The following is an 18,679-nucleotide window of genomic DNA, read 5'->3' as shown; positions in this document are numbered from 1 at the left end:
TTGATTTCGTTGCGAGGTTTTGACCTCTATATGAGACGTTTTTCAAAGACTGCATTCATTTTTAAACAAACCATAACCTTTATTTCATCAATAAAGGTTTAAAAAGCTTTACGTAGATTATCAAATAATGATAATCTAAAATATCATGTTTACACACGACCATTACATAATGGTTTACAATACAAATATGTTACAACAAAATAAGTTTCTTGAATGCAGTTTTTACACAATATCATACAAGCATGGACTCCAAATCTTGTCCTTATTTAAGTATGCAACAGCGGAAGCTCTTAATAATCACCTGAGAATAAACATGCTTAAAACGTCAACAAAAATGTTGGTGAGTTATAGGTTTAACCTATATATATCAAATCGTAACAATAGACCACAAGATTTCATATTTCAATACACATCCCATACATAGAGATAAAAATCATTCATATGGTGAACACCTGGTAACCGACAATAACAAGATGCATATATAAGAATATCCCCATCATTCCGGGACACCCTTCGGATATGATATAAATTTCGAAGTACTAAAGCATCCGGTACTTTGGATGGGGTTTGTTAGGCCCAATAGATCTATCTTTAGGATTCGCGTCAATTAGGGTGTCTGTTCCCTAATTCTTAGATTACCAGACTTAATAAAAAGGGGCATATTCGATTTCGATAATTCAACCATAGAATGTAGTTTCACGTACTTGTGTCTATTTTGTAAATCATTTATAAAACCTGCATGTATTCTCATCCCAAAAATATTAGATTTTAAAAGTGGGACTATAACTCACTTTCACAGATTTTTACTTCGTCGGGAAGTAAGACTTGACCACTGGTTGATTCACGAACCTATAACAATATATACATATATATCAAAGTATGTTCAAAATATATTTACAACACTTTTAATATATTTTGATGTTTTAAGTTTATTAAGTCAGCTGTCCTCGTTAGTAACCTACAACTAGTTGTCCACAGTTAGATGTACAGAAATAAATCGATAAATATTATCTTGAATCAATCCACGACCCAGTGTATACATATCTCAGTATTGATCACAACTCAAACTATATATATTTTGGAATCAACCTCAACCCTGTATAGCTAACTCCAACATTCACATATAGAGTGTCTATGGTTGTTCCGAAATATATATAGATGTGTCGACATGATAGGTCGAAACATTGTATACGTGTCTATGGTATCTCAAGATTACATAATATATAATACAAGTTGATTAAGTTATGGTTGGAATAGATTTGTTACCAATTTTCACGTAGCTAAAATGAGAAAAATTATCCAATCTTGTTTTACCCATAACTTCTTCATTTTAAATCCGTTTTGAGTGAATCAAATTGCTATGGTTTCATATTGAACTCTATTTTATGAATCTAAACAAAAAAAGTATAGGTTTATAGTCGGAAAAATAAGTTACAAGTCGTTTTTGTAAAGGTAGTCATTTCAGTCGAAAGAACGACGTCTAGATGACCATTTTAGAAAACATACTTCCACTTTGAGTTTAACCATAATTTTTGGATATAGTTTCATGTTCATAATAAAAATCATTTTCTCAGAATAAAAACTTTTAAATCAAAGTTTATCATAGTTTTTAATTAACTAACCCAAAACAGCCCGCGGTGTTACTACGACGGCGTAAATCCGGTTTTACGGTGTTTTTCGTGTTTCCAGGTTTTAAATCATTAAGTTAGCATATCATATAGATATAGAACATGTGTTTAGTTGATTTTAAAAGTCAAGTTAGAAGGATTAACTTTTGTTTGCGAACAAGTTTAGAATTAACTAAACTATGTTCTAGTGATTACAAGTTTAAACCTTCGAATAAGATAGCTTTATATGTATGAATCGAATGATGTTATGAACATCATTACTACCTTAAGTTCCTTGGATGAACCTACTGGAAAAGAGAAAAATGGATCTAGCTTCAATGGATCCTTGGATGGCTCAAAGTTCTTGAAGCAAAATCATGACACGAAAACAAGTTCAAGTAAGATCATCACTTGAAATAAGATTGTTATAGTTATAGAAATTGAACCAAAGTTTGAATATGATTATTACCTTGTATTAGAATGATAACCTACTGTAAGAAACAAAGATTTCTTAAGGTTGGATGATCACCTTACAAGATTGGAAGTGAGCTAGCAAACTTGAAAGTATTCTTGATTTTATGAAACTAGAACTTTTGGAATTTATGAAGAACACTTAGAACTTGAAGATAGAACTTGAGAGAGTTCAATTAGATGAAGAAAATTGAAGAATGAAAGTGTTTGTAGGTGTTTTTGGTCGTTGGTGTATGGATTAGATATAAAGGATATGTAATTTTGTTTTCATGTAAATAAGTCATGAATGATTACTCATATTTTTGTAATCTTATGAGATATTTCATGCTAGTTGCCAAATGATGGTTCCCACATGTATTAGGTGACTCACATGGGCTGCTAAGAGCTGATCATTGGAGTGTATATACCAATAGTACATACATCTAAAAGCTGTGTATTGTACGAGTACGAATACGGGTGCATACGAGTAGAATTGTTGATGAAACTGAACGAGAATGTAATTGTAAGCATTTTTGTTAAGTAGAAGTATTTTGATAAGTGTATTGAAGTCTTTCAAAAGTTTATAAATACATATTAAAACACTACATGTATATACATTTTAACTGAGTCGTTAAGTCATCGTTAGTCGTTACATGTAAGTGTTGTTTTGAAACCTTTAGGTTAACGATCTTGTTAAATGTTGTTAACCCAATATTTATAATAACAAAAGAGATTTTAAATTATTATATTATCATGATATTATGATGTACGAATATCTCTTAATATGATATATATACATTAAATGTCGTTACAACGATAAACGTTACATATATGTCTCGTTTCAAAATCATTAAGTTAGTAGTCTTGTTTTTACATATGTAGTTCATTGTTAATATAATTAATGATATGTTTACTTATCATAATATCATGTTAACTATATATATAACCATATATATGTCATCATATAGTTTTTTACAAGTTTTAACGTTCGTGAATCACCGGTCAACTTGGGTGGTCAATTGTCTATATGAAACCTATTTCAATTAATCAAGTCTTAACAAGTTTGATTGCTTAACATGTTGGAAACATTTAATCATGTAAACATCAATCTCAATTAATATATATAAACATGGAAAAGTTCGGGTCACTACAGTACCTACCCGTTAAATAAATTTCGTCCCGAAATTTTAAGCTGTTGAAGGTGTTGACGAATCTTCTGGAAATAGATGCGGGTATTTCTTCTTCATCTGATCTTCACGCTCCCAGGTGAAATCGGGTCCTCTACGAGCATTCCATCGAACCTTAACAATTGGTATCTTGTTTTGCTTAAGTCTTTTAACCTCACGATCCATTATTTCGACGGGTTCTTCGATGAATTGGAGTTTTTCGTTGATTTGGATTTCATCTAATGGAATAGTGAGATCTTCTTTAGCAAAACATTTCTTCAAATTCGAGACGTGGAAAGTGTTATGTACAGCCGCGAGTTGTTGAGGTAACTCAAGTCGGTAAGCTACTGGTCCGACACGATCAATAATCTTGAATGGTCCAATATACCTTGGATTTAATTTCCCCCGTTTACCAAATCGAACAACGCCTTTCCAAGGTGAAACTTTAAGCATGACCATCTCTCCAATTTCAAATTCTATATCTTTTCTTTTAATGTCAGCGTAGCTCTTTTGTCGACTTTGGGCGGTTTTCAACCGTTGTTGAATTTGGATGATCTTCTCGGTAGTTTCTTGTATAATCTCCGGACCCGTAATCTGTCTATCCCCCACCTCACTCCAACAAATCGGAGACCTGCACTTTCTACCATAAAGTGCTTCAAACGGCGCCATCTCAATGCTTGAATGGTAGCTGTTGTTGTAGGAAAATTCTGCTAACGGTAGATGTCGATCCCAACTGTTTCCGAAATCAATAACACATGCTCGTAGCATGTCTTCAAGCGTTTGTATCGTCCTTTCGCTCTGCCCATCAGTTTGTGGATGATAGGCAGTACTCATGTCTAGACGAGTTCCTAATGCTTGCTGTAATGTCTGCCAGAATCTTGAAATAAATCTGCCATCCCTATCAGAGATAATAGAGATTGGTATTCCATGTCTGGAGACGACTTCCTTCAAATACAGTCGTGCTAACTTCTCCATCTTGTCATCTTCTCTTATTGGTAGGAAGTGTGCTGATTTGGTGAGACGATCAACTATTACCCAAATAGTATCAAAACCACTTGCAGTCCTTGGCAATTTAGTGATGAAATCCATGGTAATGTTTTCCCATTTCCATTCCGGGATTTCGGGTTGTTGAAGTAGACCTGATGGTTTCTGATGCTCAGCTTTGACCTTAGAACACGTCAAACATTCTCCTACGTATTTAGCAACATCGGCTTTCATACCCGGCCACCAAAAATGTTTCTTGAGATCCTTGTACATCTTCCCCGTTCCAGGATGTATTGAGTATCTGGTTTTATGAGCTTCTCTAAGTACCATTTCTCTCATATCTCCAAATTTTGGTACCCAAATCCTTTCAGCCCTATACCGGGTTCCGTCTTCCCGAATATTAAGATGCTTCTCCGATCCTTTGGGTATTTCATCCTTTAAATTTCCCTCTTTTAAAACTCCTTGTTGCGCCTCCTTTATTTGAGTAGTAAGGTTAGTGTGAATCATTATATTCATAGATTTTACTCGAATGGGTTCTCTGTCCTTCCTGCTCAAGGCGTCGGCTACCACATTTGCCTTCCCCGGGTGGTAACGAATCTCAAAATCGTAATCATTCAATAATTCAATCCACCTACGCTGCCTCATATTCAGTTGTTTCTGATTAAATATGTGTTGAAGACTTTTGTGGTCGGTATATATAATACTTTTGACCCCATATAAGTAGTGCCTCCAAGTCTTTAATGCAAAAACAACCGCGCCTAATTCCAAATCATGCGTCGTATAATTTTGTTCGTGAATCTTCAATTGTCTAGACGCATAAGCAATCACCTTCGTTCGTTGCATTAATACACAACCGAGACCTTGCTTTGATGCGTCACAATAAATCACAAAATCATCATTCCCTTCAGGCAATGACAATATAGGTGCCGTAGTTAGCTTTTTCTTCAATAACTGAAACGCTTTCTCTTGTTCATCATTCCATTCAAATTTCTTCCCTTTATGCGTTAATGCAGTCAAGGGTTTTGCTATTCTGGAAAAATCTTGGATGAACCTTCTGTAGTAACCAGCTAGTCCTAAAAACTGGCGTATGTGTTTCGGAGTTTTCGGGGTTTCCCACTTTTCAACAGTTTCTATCTTTGCCGGATCCACCTTAATACCTTCTTTGTTCACTATGTGACCGAGGAATTGAACTTCTTCCAACCAAAATGCACACTTTGAAAACTTAGCGTACAATTCTTCCTTCCTCAATACTTCTAACACCTTTCTCAAATGTTCACCGTGTTCTTGGTCATTCTTTGAGTAAATAAGTATGTCATCAATGAAACCAATGACAAACTTGTCAAGGTATGGTCCACACACTCGGTTCATAAGGTCCATGAACACAGCTGGTGCATTAGTTAAACCAAACGGCATGACCATAAACTCGTAATGACCGTAACGTGTTCTGAAAGCAGTCTTTGGAATATCATCTTCTTTCACCCGCATTTGATGATACCCGGAACGTAAGTCAATCTTTGAATAAACAGACGAGCCTTGTAGTTGATCAAATAAGTCGTCGATTCTCGGTAGTGGGTAGCGGTTCTTGATGGTAAGTTTGTTCAACTCTCGGTAGTCGATACACAACCTGAATGTACCATCTTTCTTCTTGACAAACAAAACAGGAGCTCCCCACGGTGATGTGCTTGGTCGAATGAAACCACGCTCTAAAAGTTCTTGTAATTAGCTTTGCAGTTCTTTCATCTCGCTGGGTGCGAGTCTGTAAGGAGCACGAGCTATTGGTGCAGCTCCTGGTACAAGATCTATTTGAAATTCAACGGATCGATGTGGGGGTAATCCCGGTAATTCTTTCGGAAATACATCGGGAAATTCTTTTGCAATGGGAACATCATTGATGCTCTTTTCTTCAGTTTGTACTTTCTCGACGTGTGCTAGAACAGCATAGCAACCTTTTCTTATTAGTTTTTGTGCCTTCAAATTACTAATAAGATGTAGCTTCGTGTTGCCCTTTTCTCCGTACACCATTAAGGGTTTTCCTTTTTCTCGTATAATGCGAATTGCATTTTTGTAACAAACGATCTCCGCTTTCACTTCTTTCAACCAGTCCATACCGATTATCACATCAAAACTCCCTAACTCTACTGGTATCAAATCAATCTTAAATGTTTCGCTAACCAGTTTAATTTCTCGATTCCGACATATATTATCTGCTGAAATTAATTTACCATTTGCTAATTCGAGTAAAAATTTACTATCCAAAGGCGTCAATGGACAACTTAATTTAGCACAAAAATCTCTACTCATATAGCTTCTATCCGCACCCGAATCAAATAAAACGTAAGCAGATTTATTGTCAATAAGAAACGTACCCGTAACAAGCTCCGGGTCTTCCTGTGCCTCTACCGCATTAATATTGAAAACTCTTCCACGGCCTTGTCCATTCGTGTTCTCCTGGTTCGGGCAATTTCTAATAATGTGGCCTGGTTTTCCACATTTATAACAAACTACATTGGCATAACTTGCTCCGACACTACTTGCTCCGCCATTACTCGTTCCGACACCATTTGTTCCTTTCGTTCTATTAACCCCTGGTCCGTAGACCTCACACTTCGCCGCGCTATGACCATTTCTTTTACACTTGTTGCAAAATTTGGTGCAGAACCCCGAGTGATTCTTTTCACACCTTTGGCATAGTTGCTTCTGATTGTTGTTGTTGTTGCGGTTATTATTGTTGTTGGGATGATTGTTGTAGTTGCTGTTGTTGTTGTTGTTGTTGTTGTTGGGCCGTTTGTTGTAGTTGCGATTGATGTTGCGATTGTTGGGATAATTGTTGCGATTATTGTTGTAATTGCTGTTGTTGTTGTATTGGTGATTCTTATCACCGTTTTCCTCCCACTTTCTTTTGACTTGCTTCACATTGGCCTCTTCAGCAGTCTGTTCTTTAATTCTTTCTTCAATCTGGTTCACTAGTTTGTGAGCCATTCTACATGCCTGTTGTATGGAGGCGGGCTCGTGTGAACTTATATCTTCTTGGATTCTTTCCGGTAATCCTTTCACAAACGCGTCGATCTTCTCTTCCTCATCTTCGAATGCTCCCGGACACAATAGGCACAATTCTGTGAATCGTCTTTCGTACGTGGTAATATCAAATCCTTGGGTTCGTAACCCTCTAAGTTCTGTCTTGAGCTTATTGACCTCGGTTCTGGGACGGTACTTCTCGTTCATCAAGTGCTTGAATGCTGACCACGGTAGTGCGTACGCATCATCTTGTCCCACTTGCTCTAGATAGGTATTCCACCATGTTAACGCAGAACCTGTGAAGGTATGCGTAGCGTACTTCACTTTGTCCTCTTCAGTACACTTACTTATGGCAAACACCGATTCAACCTTCTCGGTCCACCGTTTCAATCCGATCGGTCCTTCGGTTCCATCAAATTCCAAAGGTTTGCAGGCAGTGAATTCTTTGTAGGTGCATCCTACACGATTTCCTGTACTGCTAGATCCAAGGTTATTGTTGGTATGTAGCGCAGCCTGTACTGCGGCTATGTTTGAAGCTAGAAAAGTACGGAATTCCTCTTCATTCATATTCACGGTGTGTCGAGTAGTCGGTGCCATTTCCTTCAAAATAGTTAAATGGAACAAGTTAATCATACAGAATATTAAGAGTAGTTAATAGTATTTCGTAGCATAATATGAACTCATTTATAAAAGCTTTTTCTTCATATTAGCGTTTTATAAGTTTAAATTCGGGTAGTACCTACCCGTTAAGTTCATACTTAGTAGCTAATATACAATTCAACTACTACAATTCTATATGAAAAACTGATTATAATAATATTTCGCGTTCAAACTTTTATACAATATTTTACAAACTTACAATACCGCTTATTTTACATAAAGCATGAAATATAGCACACAATAACTTTGATACAAGATAGTTGTGAAGACAATTCTAGCTAGTACACAAGTCGTTCAGCAAAGGCAATAAAGACACGTAATTCATACGTCCAGAAACAAGTCATGCATTCTGGTTTTACTAGGACTACTTCCCATCCTTGGTCTTGTGCAACATAACCGTTATGGCCGTTGATAAGACAGCGTGTTGTAACGTCATCAAAGGGACGAGGGTTACGTAATGTCCAACAGTCCCGTAATAATCTAAAAACCTCATTTCTTACCCCAATTACCGACTCCGTCACTTGTGGAAATGTTTTGTTTAATAGTTGTAACCCGATGTTCTTGTTCTCACTTTGGTGAGAAGCGAACATTACTAATCCGTAAGCATAACATGCTTCTTTATGTTGCATGTTAGCCGCTTTTTCTAAATCACGAAGTCCAATATTCAGATATATTGAGTCAAAATAATTTCTTAACCCGTTGCGTAAAATAGCATTTGGGTTCCCCGCAATATATGCGTCAAAGTAAACACATCGTAACTTATGGGTTTCCCAATGTGATATCCCCCATCTTTCAAACGAAAGTCTCTTATAAACCAAGACATTCTTGGAACGTTCTTCGAATGTCTTACAAACTGATCTCGCCTTAAATAGTTGTGCCGAAGAATTCTGGCCGACTCTAGACAAGATTTCATCAATCATGTCTCCGGGTAGGTCTCTTAAAATATTGGGTTGTCTATCCATTTTGTGTTTTTAAACTGTAAAATAGACAAGAGTTAGATTCATAAAAAAAATACTTATTAATACAAGCAATTTTTACATATATCATAAAGCATAAGAACACTATATTCCATATATTACACCACACGAATACAACTATCTTATTCCGACTCGCTCGTTTCTTCTTCTTCGGTTTTGGTTCGTTTTGCCAAGTTTCTAGGGATATATGATGTTCCCCTAATACGAGCCGTCGTTGTCCACATTGGTTTAGAAAAACCTGGTGGTTTAGAGGTTCCCGGGTCATTGTTACAACTTAAGGACTTCGGGGGTTGACGATACATATAAAGTTCATCAGGGTTGGAATTAGATTTCTCTATTTTTATGCCCTTTCCCTTATTATTTTCTTTTGCCTTTTTAAATTCAGTTGGGGTAATTTCTATAACATCATCGGAATTCTCGTCGGAATCCGATTCATCGGAGAATTGGTAATCCTCCCAATATTTTGCTTCCTTGGCGGAAACACCATTGACCATAATTAACTTTGGTCGGTTGGTTGAGGATTTTCTTTTACTTAACCGTTTTATTATTTCCCCCACCGGTTCTATTTCTTCATCCGGTTCCGATTCTTCTTCCGGTTCCGATTCTTCTTCCGGTTCTGACTCTTCTTCCGGTTCCTCTTCGGGAACTTGTGAATCAGTCCACAAATCATTCCAATTTACATTTGACTCTTCATTATTATTAGGTGAGTCAATGGGACTTGTTCTAGAGGTAGACATCTATCACATAATATCAAACACGTTAAGAGATTAATATATCACATAATATTCATATGTTAAAAATATATAGTTTCCAACAAAAATGTTAAGCAATCATTTTTAAAGAAAACACGGTCGAAGTCCAGACTCACTAATGCATCCTAACAAACTCGATAAGACACACTAATGCAAATTTTCTGGTTCTCTAAGACCAACGCTCTGATACCAACTGAAATGTCCCGTTCTTATTGATTAAAAACGTTCCATATTAATTGATTTCGTTGCGAGGTTTTGACCTCTATATGAGACGTTTTTCAAAGACTGCATTCATTTTTAAAACAAACCATAACCTTTATTTCATCAATAAAGGTTTAAAAAGCTTTACGTAGATTATCAAATAATGATAATCTAAAATATCATGTTTACACACGACCATTACATAATGGTTTACAATACAAATATGTTACAACAAAATAAGTTTCTTGAATGCAGTTTTTACACAATATCATACAAGCATGGACTCCAAATCTTGTCCTTATTTAAGTATGCAACAGCGGAAGCTCTTAATAATCACCTGAGAATAAACATGCTTAAAACGTCAACAAAAATGTTGGTGAGTTATAGGTTTAACCTATATATATCAAATCGTAACAATAGACCACAAGATTTCATATTTCAATACACATCCCATACATAGAGATAAAAATCATTCATATGGTGAACACCTGGTAACCGACAATAACAAGATGCATATATAAGAATATCCCCATCATTCCGGGACACCCTTCGGATATGATATAAATTTCGAAGTACTAAAGCATCCGGTACTTTGGATGGGGTTTGTTAGGCCCAATAGATCTATCTTTAGGATTCGCGTCAATTAGGGTGTCTGTTCCCTAATTCTTAGATTACCAGACTTAATAAAAAGGGGCATATTCGATTTCGATAATTCAACCATAGAATGTAGTTTCACGTACTTGTGTCTATTTTGTAAATCATTTATAAAACCTGCATGTATTCTCATCCCAAAAATATTAGATTTTAAAAGTGGGACTATAACTCACTTTCACAGATTTTTACTTCGTCGGGAAGTAAGACTTGACCACTGGTTGATTCACGAACCTATAACAATATATACATATATATCAAAGTATGTTCAAAATATATTTACAACACTTTTAATATATTTTGATGTTTTAAGTTTATTAAGTCAGCTGTCCTCGTTAGTAACCTACAACTAGTTGTCCACAGTTAGATGTACAGAAATAAATCGATAAATATTATCTTGAATCAATCCACGACCCAGTGTATACATATCTCAGTATTGATCACAACTCAAACTATATATATTTTGGAATCAACCTCAACCCTGTATAGCTAACTCCAACATTCACATATAGAGTGTCTATGGTTGTTCCGAAATATATATAGATGTGTCGACATGATAGGTCGAAACATTGTATACGTGTCTATGGTATCTCAAGATTACATAATATATAATACAAGTTGATTAAGTTATGGTTGGAATAGATTTGTTACCAATTTTCACGTAGCTAAAATGAGAAAAATTATCCAATCTTGTTTTACCCATAACTTCTTCATTTTAAATCCGTTTTGAGTGAATCAAATTGCTATGGTTTCATATTGAACTCTATTTTATGAATCTAAACAAAAAAAGTATAGGTTTATAGTCGGAAAAATAAGTTACAAGTCGTTTTTGTAAAGGTAGTCATTTCAGTCGAAAGAACGACGTCTAGATGACCATTTTAGAAAACATACTTCCACTTTGAGTTTAACCATAATTTTTGGATATAGTTTCATGTTCATAATAAAAATCATTTTCTCAGAATAAAAACTTTTAAATCAAAGTTTATCATAGTTTTTAATTAACTAACCCAAAACAGCCCGCGGTGTTACTACGACGGCGTAAATCCGGTTTTACGGTGTTTTTCGTGTTTCCAGGTTTTAAATCATTAAGTTAGCATATCATATAGATATAGAACATGTGTTTAGTTGATTTTAAAAGTCAAGTTAGAAGGATTAACTTTTGTTTGCGAACAAGTTTAGAATTAACTAAACTATGTTCTAGTGATTACAAGTTTAAACCTTCGAATAAGATAGCTTTATATGTATGAATCGAATGATGTTATGAACATCATTACTACCTTAAGTTCCTTGGATGAACCTACTGGAAAAGAGAAAAATGGATCTAGCTTCAATGGATCCTTGGATGGCTCAAAGTTCTTGAAGCAAAATCATGACACGAAAACAAGTTCAAGTAAGATCATCACTTGAAATAAGATTGTTATAGTTATAGAAATTGAACCAAAGTTTGAATATGATTATTACCTTGTATTAGAATGATAACCTACTGTAAGAAACAAAGATTTCTTAAGGTTGGATGATCACCTTACAAGATTGGAAGTGAGCTAGCAAACTTGAAAGTATTCTTGATTTTATGAAACTAGAACTTTTGGAATTTATGAAGAACACTTAGAACTTGAAGATAGAACTTGAGAGAGTTCAATTAGATGAAGAAAATTGAAGAATGAAAGTGTTTGTAGGTGTTTTTGGTCGTTGGTGTATGGATTAGATATAAAGGATATGTAATTTTGTTTTCATGTAAATAAGTCATGAATGATTACTCATATTTTTGTAATCTTATGAGATATTTCATGCTAGTTGCCAAATGATGGTTCCCACATGTATTAGGTGACTCACATGGGCTGCTAAGAGCTGATCATTGGAGTGTATATACCAATAGTACATACATCTAAAAGCTGTGTATTGTACGAGTACGAATACGGGTGCATACGAGTAGAATTGTTGATGAAACTGAACGAGAATGTAATTGTAAGCATTTTTGTTAAGTAGAAGTATTTTGATAAGTGTATTGAAGTCTTTCAAAAGTGTATAAATACATATTAAAACACTACATGTATATACATTTTAACTGAGTCGTTAAGTCATCGTTAGTCGTTACATGTAAGTGTTGTTTTGAAACCTTTAGGTTAACGATCTTGTTAAATGTTGTTAACCCAATATTTATAATAACAAAAGAGATTTTAAATTATTATATTATCATGATATTATGATGTACGAATATCTCTTAATATGATATATATACATTAAATGTCGTTACAACGATAAACGTTACATATATGTCTCGTTTCAAAATCATTAAGTTAGTAGTCTTGTTTTTACATATGTAGTTCATTGTTAATATAATTAATGATATGTTTACTTATCATAATATCATGTTAACTATATATATAACCATATATATGTCATCATATAGTTTTTTACAAGTTTTAACGTTCGTGAATCACCGGTCAACTTGGGTGGTCAATTGTCTATATGAAACCTATTTCAATTAATCAAGTCTTAACAAGTTTGATTGCTTAACATGTTGGAAACATTTAATCATGTAAACATCAATCTCAATTAATATATATAAACATGGAAAAGTTCGGGTCACTACACGTAATCTACTTAACCATTGGAGACAAGAAGAAGGTGATCCCTTTCATCCACCACATTGCCCTCTTGGCAATGAACCTGAAGCACTTATCGGCGAACCTGTCCGAAACACCATTTTCTCTCTCATTTCCAGAGTATCTCGTCATGATTATATACTACACCAAATTCTAGATCTTATCTATTCACTCGTCCGAACCGACAATCACCCCGGTGTAATAGAAGAAGTCAACTAGCTTTGCGCTCGGGTAGTGGCTTTGGAGAATATGGTGCAAAGGTTACAAACACCAGCAGCAGCACCAGCAGCATAACCAGTACCACCATCAACAACATCAACAGTACCATTACCACCACCAACAACAACCGCATCGCAAACCTCAACTTCACAATCTGTCCTACGAGCATCGACGTCATACACCATGTAGATACCAAGGAATACCACAACGATGAAGTATTGATTCATAACTTCATTGGGGAAACATTCTACGACGATTATGTAATTTCTAAAGTTTAGAAATTATCTATCCTAGCCTTAACCATAAATCAAATGAGTTTAATTTAATATTAACTCATTAAATCTATATTACATCTGAAGATATATACACATATATTTCCATAAAGACTGTAATAAAATTCTTTTGTACAAAATATTAATTGTGAATTTTTTTTAACGGGTAGGTAATACCCGAGAGATATATAAATTCACAATTAATATGTTACATTCTTCGAATCTGATTCAGCAAATCATCCATTATACTCCCTACTTTCACAACAATATACATTCTTTTATAGAAATCAAAACAACCATACTCATTCAAAATCTAATTACATATTCTGATTTTGAAATCTCAGAATTCGATTCAAGAAATAACCGAAATCATCACTCTTAGATTTCTACATCTTTCAAAACTATACTTTGACTTCAAAACTGTCCCAGAACCTCATTTCTATTCATGGAACTCACAAAAATATTTGTATCATTCAAAATCTTAGAACATCATATGTATATTAACAATTACATTATGTGTTCAAACACTTCAAAATTCTTAAAGACATGCGAGATGATGATCCAACCACACATTACCCACTGTCATGCACCTGAAAAGCTCTCGAAACAAAAGTTATAGTTTAACACGTATCCGTGTCAGATCCTTTGATATTTATTACCAAATATAATTTTTCAATCTCTTTCCAAAATAGACAGTTTTGTCATAGCATCAACAAATCACCTTCATTTGTTTATACGAATAAACCTTATTATAACAATTACCCCTTTATCATTGTTACCGGGGAACCTTTCATATCTCGCCACATTAGCAGTAAACTTATCAACAACTTCATTAACCTTCGAATTAAGCCTCTCTGAAAAGCCACTATACTTATTCATTAAAACCCCATCATGTACTCACCTACATCCTGTAACAATAATTGTCACACCAACTACTGGGAATTAGCAATCAGTATTTTGAATTTTGCGACAATTTTACGTAAAAAGTTATATGTATACATATAACGTCTATCTCCTAGACTTACATACTTCGAATGTGAATTTTCTGAAAAACATCCAAACTATGAACTAGTTCTCCGAAATTGGAAAAATGCTGATGAAGTAGCAAAAACTGTAAACGACTTTAAGAGTCAAAAGTTTGATGATAAAGAATAGTATGGTGGTAAAGCTGAGAAAAAGAGAAGGTTTGAAACTGGAAAACGGATTGAGCAGACCATGAAGGAGGCTGTGGACAAATCACAAAGACTAAACCTGCCTTCAAAGGATCCAAATGATTCAGTGTCTACTGAAATTGTTAGCAAACACCTTACTTCTTATTCTAAACCTTCACAGATAAATCTTCTTCATCATCCATCTATGTTAAGAATTCTAAGATATCATCGTATCTTTTATTATAAATATCTTCGATATTCCTGAAGATATTTTCACAACTATTCTTATCCGAAATCTTCTATCTATTCGCAATATCTGCGTTACAACATAAAAAGAAACTGTGTTAGTTTCTAAATTCTGAAGAAGAAAAAAAAATCGAATTTAAAATAGGAATGTTTTTGAAGTAGTGTTGGGAACTGAAGCATGAGTTAGTATAATATAATGACACTTGATCAATGTGATTATATTACAGTAAGTCATACTGAGTTTCTAATGGAACGTGATGATTCACAGAACATACCGTCATCATGTACTATTTACACGACTCTTACATTCTACCCAATTTCCAAACAAATTAAGAACATATCATCTTGATAGCTCTATATTTTCGGATATTCTGGTAATTTGCCAAATCAAGATCGTGCCATTACGATTTTCTTCTTGGAACATTAACTATGTTCATCCAAAAATTCATATCTACAAATTCTGGACCATTATCCGCTTGACTTAAGGTCGGGAAGAGAAAACGAAAGCATGAAGCTCTGAAATATAATGGAGAATATAAAGCCCGATAACAACCCCAAAATTACAAACCTTGTATATCAATGCGTATAGCAATATAAAGACACGGGAGAATGAAAAACACAATAACCCCAAGGTAATGGTAGAAGAAAATAACTTCCTCCGGTGGTAGATGAAAAAGAAGAATGACAGATATGAAAGTTAAGAGTATATCAAGAATCAATACTGGATGAAGCATATTAACGAATGCTTTAAAGTATGAATTGGGGAGAAAGACTAGAAGGTGTGAGCTGTGGAAATAAAGAAACGAAGGGGGTGGATTTATAGTAAAATATCAGATAGAGAAATAGAGACAGATTATCGCATTTTATCAAATAAGATCCTGATTTCCTTAATTGCCGAAGAACCAAATCTTATTGCAAAGATTTTCTTTAAATTCCATGAATTCCGAAAATCAATCATAACTACGTCATCGGTTAAAACGAATATACGTTTACTCATTTCACTCTCTTGCGATAGCTTCACTTATACTCTTCGTGTAATCAAATTGTTTTATCTATATTACTCAATGATGATAAAACTCTATTTATCAACTCATATTCGTCATGAAAACATTTTTAAAGTTAGCCATGACGACCTCGATCAAATTTCGAGACGAAATTTCTTTAACGGGTAGGTACTGTGACGACCCGAAAATTTCCGACCAAATTTAAACCTAACCTTTATATGTTTCCGACACGATAAGCAGAATTTGTAATGTTGAATCTCAAAAAGTTTGGAACTACATTCATGTAATCAATTACCCTTTGACCGTGTTCGACGATTCACGAACAATTATGTGTATATAGATATGTATATATAATATATAATAACTGAAAACATTAACAAAGTATTTGATATATATGATACTTTACATGAACGTATTTGTTTCGATATATTTATCGACAGAATTAAGAGATAATATCAAATGATTGAATTATCAGATACATTATGATATGATTATGGGCCAATGTTATGAGGTCCACTGTGATTTAAGAAATCTATTCTTTTTGACAATATTCGGAAAATGGTAAAGTGATCTATAAGTAAGAACATGGAGTGTAAATAACTTAGATGTTGGATATCGACAAGTTAAGTAACTCGACATTTTTCATTAAGATGATTTCATACGTTTATTAAACCTTTGGACTTTATCACATGCTTCACCAACAGACTGTAATTTAAAAACTTGAAACCTATTATGAATATATATAATTCTACTTTTCTAAAATGTTTTATGATATAACGATTTAAATTAATATTAAATATATTTATACGCGTATTATACGTACATAGTTTTATACTTTTACTATACTTTAACTTTACCTTTACTTTACTTTAACTTTACTTTTACTTTACTTTAACTTTAATAATTCACTTTAATAATTCACTTTAATAATTCATACTTTAATAATTCACTTTAATAATTCATACTTTAATAATTCACTTTAATAATTCATACTTTAATAATTCACTTTAATAATTCATACTTTAATAATTCACTTTAATAATTCAAAAATCTATTATAAATAGAATTCAATAGGTTTCATTATTTGATAGAAACTTGAAAATATATTTCTCTAAACTCTCTAAATCGAATTACATATATATATATATATATATATTTACTTAGTATTATTTCAAGATATTATTAGTATACATAAAATACTACGACGGAGTTATATTCAGACGATTTCAAAATAAGTTTTCAAACGGGATAGAGCTAAGGAAATTATGGGTTATAGCTATGGAGGTTATGGGTATTGTTCGAGGGTATTGCTCGTGAGGTCAACCTAACGTTTATCATTTTCGTTACGTCTACGTACTTTCCTGCAATATTGAATCACAATATTGATACGTGAGCATTCATATCTTATCTTTTATATATTAATAGTGTATCCTTGACTAGTGCTCGAGTATATATGATTATGCATGTTTGTATGCTTAGTTTCGTCGTTAAATAGTTTATGATAAATCACGAATTTGATACATATGCTACTGAGATAAGGTATATGATATGCATGTCGTTGAAAAGCTAAAGAAAAATTAATAACTTTTCATTTAGAAATCGTGTGGGTTCGATGAACGGATTAAAAGATATGGTCAACTGAATTATTATTAATTTTAATATTTATTACTAAAAATTAATATTTTTATTGAAACTATCATTTTATTATTTTTATCATTATTATTATTATCAATATTATTTAATCAAATAAATATGCGTACAAAGATATTTTTACCACACGTAATTTAATTACATTAATAATACATACCACTATATTTTTATGATATTAAGTGAATTTTATAAATTTTATTACTTGAGATATATAAAAGTATATTTTTATCATATATGAATTTAAATATAAATATTTATTTATTAATAAATGACTTGTATTATTTAGTATAATAAGATCTGATAAATATATTTAAATATATAAAACGACTATATATAAGTTATATAATAAACATGTATAGATTTTGGAAGTCATTTTGGGTCAAGTTGACTTTTGTTGACTTTTGCATGTCGGTCTTGAGCATTAGGATTGTGATACACTACGACTTGACCTAAATTGTTAGACAGATATTGACCAACATATAAATATATATACTTAATATAGGTTCGTGAATCCGAGACAAACCCTGCACTTGTTCAGTGCCGTCATATACATAATTGCTACGAAATACAGTATTGTGAGTTTCATTTGCTCCCTTTTTAATTGCTTTTGCAATATATATTTTTGGGCTGAGAATACATGCGCTGTTTTATAAATGTTTTACGAAATAGACACAAGTACTAAAACTAATTCTACGTGGGTTTAAACCAGAAATATACCCTTAGCTTGGTAACATTAAACTACTTGTCTATGTACGGTAGGCGCGAATCCTAAAGATAGATCTATTGGGCCTGACAAACCCCATCCTGACTATGGGATGCTTTAGTACTTCGAGGTTATATTAAACACACCTGATCTGGTGTACTTCAGAGGGTAAAACATGAACGTTAAGGCTTGTTACCGGGTGCCTACAACTTATAGAATACTTTTATACACTTGCGAGTGTACATATATTTATAAACAGAAATCTTGTGGTCTATTACTATTACGGAAATGATTGATTATGATAAACTAATGAACTCACCAACCTTTTGGTTGACACTTTAAAGCATGTTTATTCTCAGGTATTA

This window comes from Rutidosis leptorrhynchoides, chromosome 7, assembly GCF_046630445.1.
Source record: "Rutidosis leptorrhynchoides isolate AG116_Rl617_1_P2 chromosome 7, CSIRO_AGI_Rlap_v1, whole genome shotgun sequence".
Lineage (NCBI taxonomy): Eukaryota > Viridiplantae > Streptophyta > Magnoliopsida > Asterales > Asteraceae > Rutidosis > Rutidosis leptorrhynchoides.
The sequence above is the reverse complement of the archived record's forward strand: the minus strand, read 5'-3'. Positions refer to the sequence as shown.